General features: G+C 39.0%; 1 long non-coding RNA gene across 1 annotated transcript; it reads right to left on the bottom strand.

The window, feature by feature from the left end:
• Window positions 1-254: 254 nt before the first annotated feature.
• LOC140742118 (uncharacterized) lies at window positions 255-7,914 on the bottom strand. Its single transcript, XR_012102224.1, has 3 exons — window positions 7,753-7,914; window positions 6,582-6,701; window positions 255-723 (listed from the first exon to the last, which is right to left on the bottom strand). It is a non-coding gene; the product is annotated as an uncharacterized lncRNA (long non-coding RNA).
• Window positions 7,915-10,707: the final 2,793 nt, after the last annotated feature.

Genomic DNA, 10,707 nt, shown 5'->3' with positions numbered 1-10,707 from the left:
TTACTATCACTGAAATGTTTATTATCTCTTGTCTGATAAACAGAAGACATTTAATTTCCAAGTCAAATCAGGTCATTGAATTTAATATCACATGCATGAGTACATACATGTATGCAAGTGTGCAATGATAAATTTACTTGCAGCAGTATCACAGGCAACATTCACAAGAAAAACATAAATTATGAAAAAAATCACTTAAGAAAAAAAACACAATAAGAACCAAAAGGAGTATATTTTAATTCAAAGTGGCTAAATTTGTCATAGTGTTGCTACACTGAAGTTTTGATTATGTAGATTGGTTCAAGAAACAAACAGTTGAAGGGAAGAGCTGTTCTGGATTCTGATGGTGTGGGGCTTCAGGCTTCTGTACCTCCTGGCTTACAGTAGGTGCAAAAATTAATAACTTTACCCAGATGTCAGTGAGCATTGATAATAGATGCTTCTTTCCTGAGGCAGGGCCTCATATGGACGCTGGGTGGGAAGATTCCCATGTATTCAAATTCCTGTATCAGACCATGATGCAACTTATCACAATGTACTTTCAACAACAAAATGGGAATACGTTGTTTTTTTTTTAAAGTGTTCAGCTCCTCAACCTTGGAAGAAAGCGAAGACATTGGCATGTCTTTCCTGTGATTCCTTAGACACACTCTCAATACCACTTCTTTGTGAACTTCATAACAAATGTAATTTTTGCTTTCTTGAATTGAAAGAATGATTTTTCTGTCAAATAGGAAAAAAAATTGCAGTTAAGATTTTAAGAAACAGGATGAAGTTTTTAAGATTTTGTCTTATATTCTGTCATCATTTGCTGGATGATTACATTGTCACCTATCACCATCCTTCCAACCGAATCCTAGTAGGGGACTTCATGGACCATGGATAATGGAACTTACATAACATATCATTTCATTATTTTTTTTTACCATTGATGTTTTAAATCTTAGCTTTGATATTCACTGTACTACTGCCATTGAGGCACCTTAGTCAGCAATTCCATTGAATGTATTTGGACTTTCCAATGTCATATATTGTAACAGGTCAATAATGCAGCAGGACATCTGGAGTAGACTGGAGCCTCGCATGGGGCAGATGATGTTTTAGGAGCTCTCTTTAAATTGCAAAGTCTGTGGCAATCCTTCAGAGCTGACCAAATACAAGTTTGTTATTCAGACACCATGAGTTATGATGGTCAAACAATAGATTCACACAACTTGGTTTTCTGCAGCTCAGATCTCTAAGGATCTGTTGATGAATGAAGATAGATGGATCATCTAATACAGACCTTGAAAATGAGTGAAGGTACTGACAGAGCGCATGCTGAAATAATATTTCTATTTGTGGAAGAAAGCACACCTAGAGATAGTCAATAAAAGATACTCAACAAGAATAGATGCAGATCATGAAAGATAGATAAAGTTTAAGTGGATCTTAAAGACAGGGACTGGATGGGCCAAATGGCTTGGTTCTATGCAGTATATGCTATGTAAATAATACTGATCACCTTCCTATGTATTCATATTCTTGTCTCAGACCATGATGCAACTTATCAGGATATACTTTCAACAAAAAAACAGGTGTAAGTTTTTTTTTAAGTGCTCAGTGACAAGCCAAAGCTCCTCAGTCTTGGAAGAAAGCAAAAACATTGATAAGTCTTCCCCATGATTCTTTAGACACAGTCTCAATACACTTCTTTATACACTTTGTAATAACTATAATTTTTACTTTCTTGAACTGCAAGAATGATGTTTTGGTCAAATAGGAAAAGATTGCAGTTAACGTTTTGAGAAACAAGATGAAGTTTTTAAAATTATGACTTATATTCTGTCATGCTTTGCTGGATAATTACATTGTCACCTATACCATCCTTCCAATCGATCCTAGTAGGGGACTTCATGGACCATGGATAAAGGAAATTCCATAACTTATCATTTCATTAGTTTTTTTTATCATTGGAATGAGGGATAGAGAATGATTTACTTCAACAAAAAGCAATCATCTGAGGGAAGAAACAATAATCAGAGATTCTTCCTAACCAAATCTCCAGGTTGTGATGGTTTAATTTTCAAGTAGGTTAAACTGAACATTTCAGCTCCACGTTATACCTAGCCCATCCTAGACATTCAGTGTGATTACACACTGATCAATACATCAGATTTGCTGCATTTTCTTTGTTCCAACTCTTTTTTGTTGCTTCCCATTTTCTTTTAATCTGATGACACGGGAGACTGCTGATGTTAGCAATGAATTTAAGATGTGATTAACCTTAATGAGGAATGTGACAGAGGGTGTGAATAATTGTAATGGAACACTTGATACAAGGCCTCAAGAAGATGGAAAGTATCTGGCTGCCTTGAAAGAATAATCAAGAAACATTTATTTCCATGTTAGAATGTTAGAAGCAGTAAAGATGTACAGTACTGTGCAGAAGTCTTAGGCATGTATATAGAGCTAGGATGCCTAAGTCTTTTGCACAGTGTTATCATAATTTTATATATTGTATTGTACTGCTGCCGCAAAAATGAAAAAAAAAAACAACTTCATGACATAGGTGAGTGAAGATAAACCTGATTCTGATATGAGTCTCTATTGTGGACTGAGAGTGGGAAGGGGGCAGGTGGAGGGAAATTGTGGTTGGAAAAAGGGTAAGGGAGAGGGGAGGAAGCAGGATGCATTAAAGAGACAATCTGTAATGATCAATAGACCTTGGAATTAGAATCCTAATGACCTTGCCTGTTGTCTCAAGGATGGTGTGCCTGCACCTGAGCCAACCCCTACCTCTGACATTCCTTCTGTGCCATGTGACCCAACTCCTCCAAAGGCACTCCACCCTCACCTTTCCCAACATCCTTTGCTCCTGCCAGATTTACAAACTCGCACTCCACATTCACAAATAGAGTACAGTGCTAAAGTCTTAAGCACCCTTGCTATATATTGTGTCTAAGACTTTTGCACATAACTGTAAAGCATACTCCCAGATACTGATTTGTTAACCAGAACACATTTTTAGTATATGTACTTCATATGGCTATTTTTCACTGAAAGAAACCGGAAGAAGATAGGGATGAAAGAGGTAACTTTTGGAATGCATTCTTACCTGGTGGGGTGGTATGCCACCCCAAGGAACTAATCCATAGAGTAAATATAGATAACCCTTTTCCATCAGCACTGGAGTCATTTATCAGAGGACACAGATTTAATTCAGTTAGGAAAACAGCCAAGGTTAGAATGAGGCAAATTGTTTTTTTTTATGTGATGAGCTGCTTGAAGGAATGGTAAAATTAAGTTTGCAGAACATTTCAGAAGTAAATTGGATATATATTAGCAAAGGAAAAGTTTTCAGGGCTTTGTAAATGGAAATAGGAAGATAGCACTTACAGAGAACTAGCACAGTCAGAATGAGCCAAAATACCACCTACTGTGCTGTCAGATTCCATGTTTTTGTGAATCTTTCATAAATCCTTCATAAATATTGTCATTTCCTCTCTACAAATCCATGTGTTTTGGTCATCTGTATCACTGATTAGTTGGATTCAGCAGCCTGAGCTGCAGAGCGGAAAATTGGATCCAGCAGGCAGTGATTTGGTTAGCTGACACCCCTGACGACCTTAGAACCAAGACATAACCTTTGCTCCTGGGGACTGACATTCGCTGGATTTGCTGGCAAGGTGAATGATGACTGAGGCGAATTCTTAAGTCTGAATGTAAGCTGCATCAAGAGGAGATCTGGATAATATAATGAAGGGGTGGTAGGGGGAAGGCTGCAACCTAAACTGCCCAGCATATCACAAACCCACATCCACTGGCATTTTAATTTAACTGAGGACTCTTTGAAATCGTACACACATTTTATCTCTGTGTCTTCATTGTGACAAATTTCATTTTGGTATCTGGGCTTTCAAGCTGAGAGCATCCAGATGCACATTGGTTTGAGGTGGCAGTATCCTTTCCTACAAATAAGAGTTCAGTTTACAGAGATTTTGTGCTCAAGCTTATTCTTCTACTCTCTTCCTCAGTGCCTTTTCTTGTTAACTGTTGAGAATTCCAAGGAGGCCAAGCAAGCTTTAATGGTTCTTCAATAGTGTTAACAGGAGCAAGAAACAGGCAAAAGTTGTCAAGTGCAGATACAAATTCTCTTTCAAAACTAAACTAAGGACATCATATTTTCTGGGTGGTTAAGATGTAAGGAGAAAATAACCAATTGTGAATCAACATTTCTAATGGGTCCCTTGGCAAGCCTTGATGATCACTGCTATAGACTTAAGATACTGAGTGACTTGGAGATCCCTGGAGGTGACAACTTTTCTTCTTTTCTGATCATGTATAGAGCTCGAATGGCAAGTCTTGAAAAAGATGGAAATTGAGTTTGTACCTTATGTATCATTGAGCAAGATTCATGGTGTAACACAGCAAGGATACAGGCACTCTGGCCCCACTTGTCCACACCAAACAAATTGTCCACCCACCCAGTCCCACATTCATATATTGGGCCCGTATCCATTTAAACTTCACTCCTCAAAGTGCCTATCCAATTGCATCAGTTCTGTGGCAGCTTACTCCACATACTCATCACCCTCTGCATGAAAGAGTTGCCCTGGAGATCCCTTTTAAATCTTTCCCCTCTCACCCAAAACATATGTCCCCTAGCTTTGGGAACCTCCCATAAAAAAGATTATTACTTTCCACCCTATATATACCTCTCATCATTTTAAACATTTTCATAAAGAGTGTTCCTCATTGTTCTACATTCCATTCAGGATCTTCGAAATACTGATGTACTGTTACAAAGAATGGGAGTAATGCAGACTGGCTAAACATGGTACTGTACCACAGATATCATATAACCATATAACAATTACAGCACAGAAACAGGCCATCTTGGCCCTTCTAGTTTGTGCTGAACGCTTACTCTCACCTAGTCCCACCTACCTGCACTCAGCCCATAACCCTCCATTCCTCTCCTGTCCATATACCTATCCAATTTTTTTTAAATGACAAAATCAAACCTGCCTCTATCACTTCTACTAGAAGCTTGTTCCACACAGCTACCACTCTCTGAGTAAACAAATTCCCCCTCGTGTTACCCCTAAACTTTTGCCCCTTAACTCTCAACTCATGTCCTCTTGTTTGAATCTCCCCTACTCTCAATGGAAAAAGCCTATCCTCGTCAACTCTATCTAACCTCCTCATAATTTTAAATACCTCTATCAAGTCCCCCCTCAACCTTCTATGCTCCAAAGAATAAAGACCTAACTTGTTCAACCTTTCTCTGTAACTTAGGTGCTGAAATCCAGGTAACATTCTAGTAAATCTCCTCTGTACTCTCTCCATTTTGTTGACATCTTTCCTATAATTTGGTGACCAGAACTGTACACAATACTCCAAATTCAGCCTCACCAATGCCTTGTACATTTTTAACATTACATTCCAACTCCTGTAATCAATGCTCTGATTTATGAAGGCCAGCATACCAAAAGCTTTCTTCACCACCCTATCCACATGAGATTCCACCTTCAGGGAACTATGCACCATTATTCCTAGATCACTCTGTTCTACTGCATTCCTCATTGCCATACCATTTACCATGTATATCCTATTTTGATTAGTCCTACCAAAATGTAGCGCCTCACACTTATCAGCATTAAACTCCAACTGCAATCGTTCAGCCCACTCTTGTAACTGGCCTAAATCTCTCTGAAAACTTTGAAAACCTACTTCATTATCCACAATGCCACCTATCTTAGTATCATCTGCATACTTACTAATCCAATTTACCACACCATCATCCAGATCATTAATGTATATGACAAACAACATTGGACCCAGTACAGATCCCTGAGGCACACCACTAGTCACCGGCCTCCAACCTGACAAACAGTTATCCACCACTACTCTCTGGCATCTCCCATCCAGCCACTGTTGAATCCATTTTACTACTTCAATATTAATACCTACAGGATTTATCAACAGGATATATAATTGACTACTCAGTTCTTGATGATGAGAGATGAGAATTGACTAGAATATGAAAGAACTCTGTCACTCCCCACTGGATATATAGCCACCAGGAATCATTTGTTTAATGTCTAATCTAAAAATACCTTTGCTTCATTGTATACTTTCAGCTTAGCCTGTGTTGTCTGAGACTTTCAAAGTCAAAGTAAATTTATGAACTAAGTATATATAAGTTCTCATGTTCTACCTCGAGATTCATTTTCTTGCAGGCATTTACAGGAAAATAAAGACATACAAAGAAATACAACAATCTCTACATACACAAAGGCTGACAAACAACAGATGTTCAAAAAACAAGTTGCACAAATAAAAATTAAATAACACTGGGAATGTTGGAATTGGGTTTGAACTCAGCTCTTCTAAGTTAAGAGTATACAGGGAATGCAGTGGTATGTTCTTAGCTTCTGGCCAACATTGTTCACTATTCTGCATCACCTACAACATACTCTTCTTCAACATATCAGTAACAGAATGTCCCACTCTTATAGGTAAGGTTCTGTCACACAACTCAAAGCAGAATATTGTAAGGAGTCCTGCTACCTTACAACTCCAGGTTTGATTCTGACCTTGAGTGCTGTCCATCCGAACTTGGGCCCTTTCTTTCGGTGAGTAGACGAGTTTTCTTTTGGTGCTCAGCTTTTGTCTCATATCACAAAGACTGGTTAGCCACTGTACATTTTCCATTACTGTAATACAATAGCAAAAAAGTATTGAAGGTGCTTTGAAATATCTACGAAAGAGAGCGCAAGGTGCAGGAGGAAAGAGAAATGGAGAATGGGACTAATAGGATTGCTCCTTTGGGAGCTGGCATGGACCTTTTGTGTCAAATGGACTCCATCAATGTGATTATAAACTAAAGGAGTGGGATTTCCATTGTCATTTTTTTAAATAATGGTTGTTGGTACCCAATAGTTCATCACAGCAAGTTTTGTATTTTATTGCTTTTTCAGTCCAGCTCTAGGTGCAGAATTACTTTCACCCATGTCCAATATATCTTCCTGTCTAATTATGAATATTATTATTATTTTTTGCTCATTCACAGAAGCTGCAGTCGCACTTTGAAAGATGGTAATTGGACTATTCAAGAATGTTAATCAATTTACAAAGGTGACAAAAAGAATGGAATTCTTGTACAGATAGATCTCAGCACAAATCAATATACTGTATGGCAAGCAAGGCTCTGGTGCCTCACAGCTTGTCGAATGTTAAAACCAGCAGCTCTGAGTCAGTCACAACACCAGATATTTTTGCATGTGCTCAAGGTTACTTATCTTTTCTTCTGACAAACCAAAATATGAATTAAGTGTTATATTCTCCTTCTTTCAGCATTATGCTGGTTTCTACTTAAAGGGTTTTTTTGCACTTTGGATAAAAATAATGAGACAATAAACAATTCCTTGGTTTCTATTCCATCACAGAAACATTACTCTCTATAGGGCTGAACAATCTCATTACTTTACACCCCTTCAGAGGCAACCTTTCCTTGCAGTAAACAAGAACATAAAATTATCTGTTTCCCTTCTTAACTCTGAATACATGGTTCATTAGTGTGCCGCTCACAAAAAAACAGATGGTGCATTTTAACATCAAGGAAACAGATAATCTTCTGTCCAGTGTATTCCTTTACATCATGGTAGCTTTTATGAATTGATTATTGATGTAAATCATGGAAAAATGTAATGATGCTGACAAAGAGAAAATAGAAAATGATTATTTAAAAATGATTTTGCTACTCACAGCTAATCGCAAATTATGCCTTTTCCACAGGGGTCAATCTTCTGTTTAGTCAAGAGATGAGATTTGAAAATGAATGGAACATTCCAGTTACTGAAATATAATTTAAAAATCCAGCTTTTATTTCTTCTGAAATTGCCATTATCTTCAACATAAATTCCAAATAGAACAAGTTTTGCAGAATCCTCAAAAACAAAATCAAGAGATGCTTTATTCAATATGAATTCAATCTGTACAAAAAAGAATATTCCTACTGGAATTTATTACAAAAATGTAGTTTCCTTTTATATATCTGGAAAGAAGAAATTGACTTGAAATTCCCCAATTCCTGTTATCCTTCTTACGTGGTACAGTGGACAGTTCGTCTGCCAATTTGCTTCATAGAGCTACTGCAGGTTTAATTGTGACCTCTGGTGCTGTCTGTATGCAGTTTACACATTCTCCTTGTTATTCCATTAATTTCACCAAGGCCTTCCAGTTTTATTCCATGTGCCAAAAGTGTGTTAGTTGGTAGGTTCATTGCCTCATGTAGGTTAGTGGCAATTGGTGGGGAGGATGAAAGCTGATGTTATTATGAGGGAAGAGTGGAATTGTTAACAGTGTGGGATCCCACCATGGGATTGATGTAAAACAGACCAAAACTGGGAATATATGGGGCACTGTGGACTGTGATTTGCAGCAGACGAGGATTCCACCAAAATGTGTAACTCCTTGTTCTGGCTTAACCCCCCCCCACACTCCCATCAGTTCTATCAAGTCAGAGAACCAGATCTATTCAAAGTGCAAAAGATGCTCGAAGCAAAGACAGTTGTAGAAAAACAAGGTTACAACTTGGTAAAGCTGTATCACAGAGCAATATACGGAGTTAAATGCTCCCACAACTAAAGCTCAAGTCCTGCAGCATGAATGGTGGTTTGTGGACCAATAAGCAGCCAATGTGATGAAGTATAACCCATCGCATAGTGGTCATGGGATTCAGTATGTATTTGCCAAAGGCAAGGCTGAAGCAATGACATTCACCTTTAGTTTGAACACTTCGGTCTCCTCAAGATTTTGCAACCTTCCCATTTCGTCAGAGAATCAATCATCTTTAAACAATTTGATCCAGTCCCTGTGATATCAAAGAATTTCAGAGAGCGACGACCACAGCATGGGAATGGACAAGACAACATCCCAGTTGCAAATCTGAAGACTGAAGATACACTCCAAATTTATCTGTACATCTTCCCAAACTATTTCAGCACAATCATGAGAAGACATTTATTCAACAGTATTACTGAAGCTATTCAATCTATACAACCTGAATACTGATCCACCTGCCTACTCTCAATCATCAGTAAAGTGTCATAAGGTGGGCACTGGGAGCAGACCCAAATGCAAGACACAGACACTGAAGTACTAGGAACTGGACTGGACTAGAGTTAGGGATGGGACAGGACACAGACTAGGAGCTGAGAGAGGAACACTGACTTGGGCTAGGAAAGCAGGACCAGGACAAGGAATTGGGAACTAGGAGCCTGAGCTTGGACTCCGAGTCAGAGACTGAACAAGGACCCAGGACCAAGGTCTTGACTCAGACTCAAACCCCGGAACTAGGTGAGGACATGACGTGGCTACAGGACTGAACATGGTTAGAGTTTTTCGAGGCTTGGCTGCAGGACTAGACATGGAACTCCAGCATAGGACAAGGCACACGGACAGGACAAGAACCCAAAGCCTTGACTCAACACCGCCACACCGAGCCTCGGTCTGGAGGGGCACCGCAACACAGGGACATAGAACACAGAGCCGGAACCCCTCCTTAGGAACAGGACTTGGGGCCGGGGCTCTACACAGAGTCAGGACCCCTCCTAGGGAGCAGGACGTAGGGCCAGGACTCATACACAGAACACAGACAGTTCCCAGTACAGGGTAGCAGAAACTGCCAGATCTACCTAGCGAAGGCATGGACATAGAGACAGTTCCAAACAACAATAGACAGTTCCTTATCTAGACACAGCAAGGCTCCAGTCTTGCTCCAGCAGTAGAACTTGACAGCGATACAGGTAAGGTTGCAGGCCAAGGTTTCAGGAGGACGGTGAGGGGAAGGAAACAGTCCAGCAAGTGAAGCCTCTTCTTATTCTTATTCTTCTTTTTCTTCTTCTTCTTCTTCTGGCAGTTTAGACGCACCTAGGCGTATTACTGCCCTCCGCAGCATATACAATTAATTATAGAATTTCAAGAAACTCAAATTCTCAAATATAAACTAGTCACATGTAGAAACAGAGTAATAAACTTTTCAATAAGATGGTGGTTCTCTTGGTGGCCAAACAAAGATTTAATAAAAAAATGAAATACACTTAAGTCAGACAGCCTCTTGAACAATATTATTCTTTCAATTTTATATCAATCAATACTAAGTAAAACATACTGAACTGTCTCTGGACTACCACAGTCACATAATGCAGTTGGATGTTTTAGTTTAGCCCACAATGCCCCAACCTAAGTCTTGTTAATTTCACCATATCTCTATGATTTGAAGAGTAACAGTCTGAGACATTTTTAACTAGAGGGTGACTAGAAAAGAAATGCCTTCCCTTTAATTCATTTTTCCAATCCACTTGCCATTTCAGCAAATGAAGTTGACCCCAGGAGCTATTTATGTAGCCATCCCAAAATGAGAATCAGGTGCCTCAATTAGAGCACCCAACAGAAAAGGGAAAACCTGGAATAAGGAACACGGACCAGACTGTGAGCAGGAATGCAGACTTTTCGGACCGGACCATGACATAAAGAGATGGAAAATGTTATCAACAGGACAAAGAGAACAGAGAAAATTCCCAAGAATATTCCCATGACTTGACGACCAGAGACATGGGAAAAGGTTGAATACATTATTCCCTGGAGTTGAAGAATGAAGAGAGTCTTGACAGATATGTACAGAATTATGAGGGGTATAGATAGGGAAGTTGGAGGCAA

This window comes from Hemitrygon akajei, chromosome 19 (genome assembly GCF_048418815.1).
Source record: "Hemitrygon akajei chromosome 19, sHemAka1.3, whole genome shotgun sequence".
In the NCBI taxonomy this organism is placed as follows: domain Eukaryota; kingdom Metazoa; phylum Chordata; class Chondrichthyes; order Myliobatiformes; family Dasyatidae; genus Hemitrygon; species Hemitrygon akajei.
This window is presented reverse-complemented; position numbering and strand designations above follow the sequence as displayed.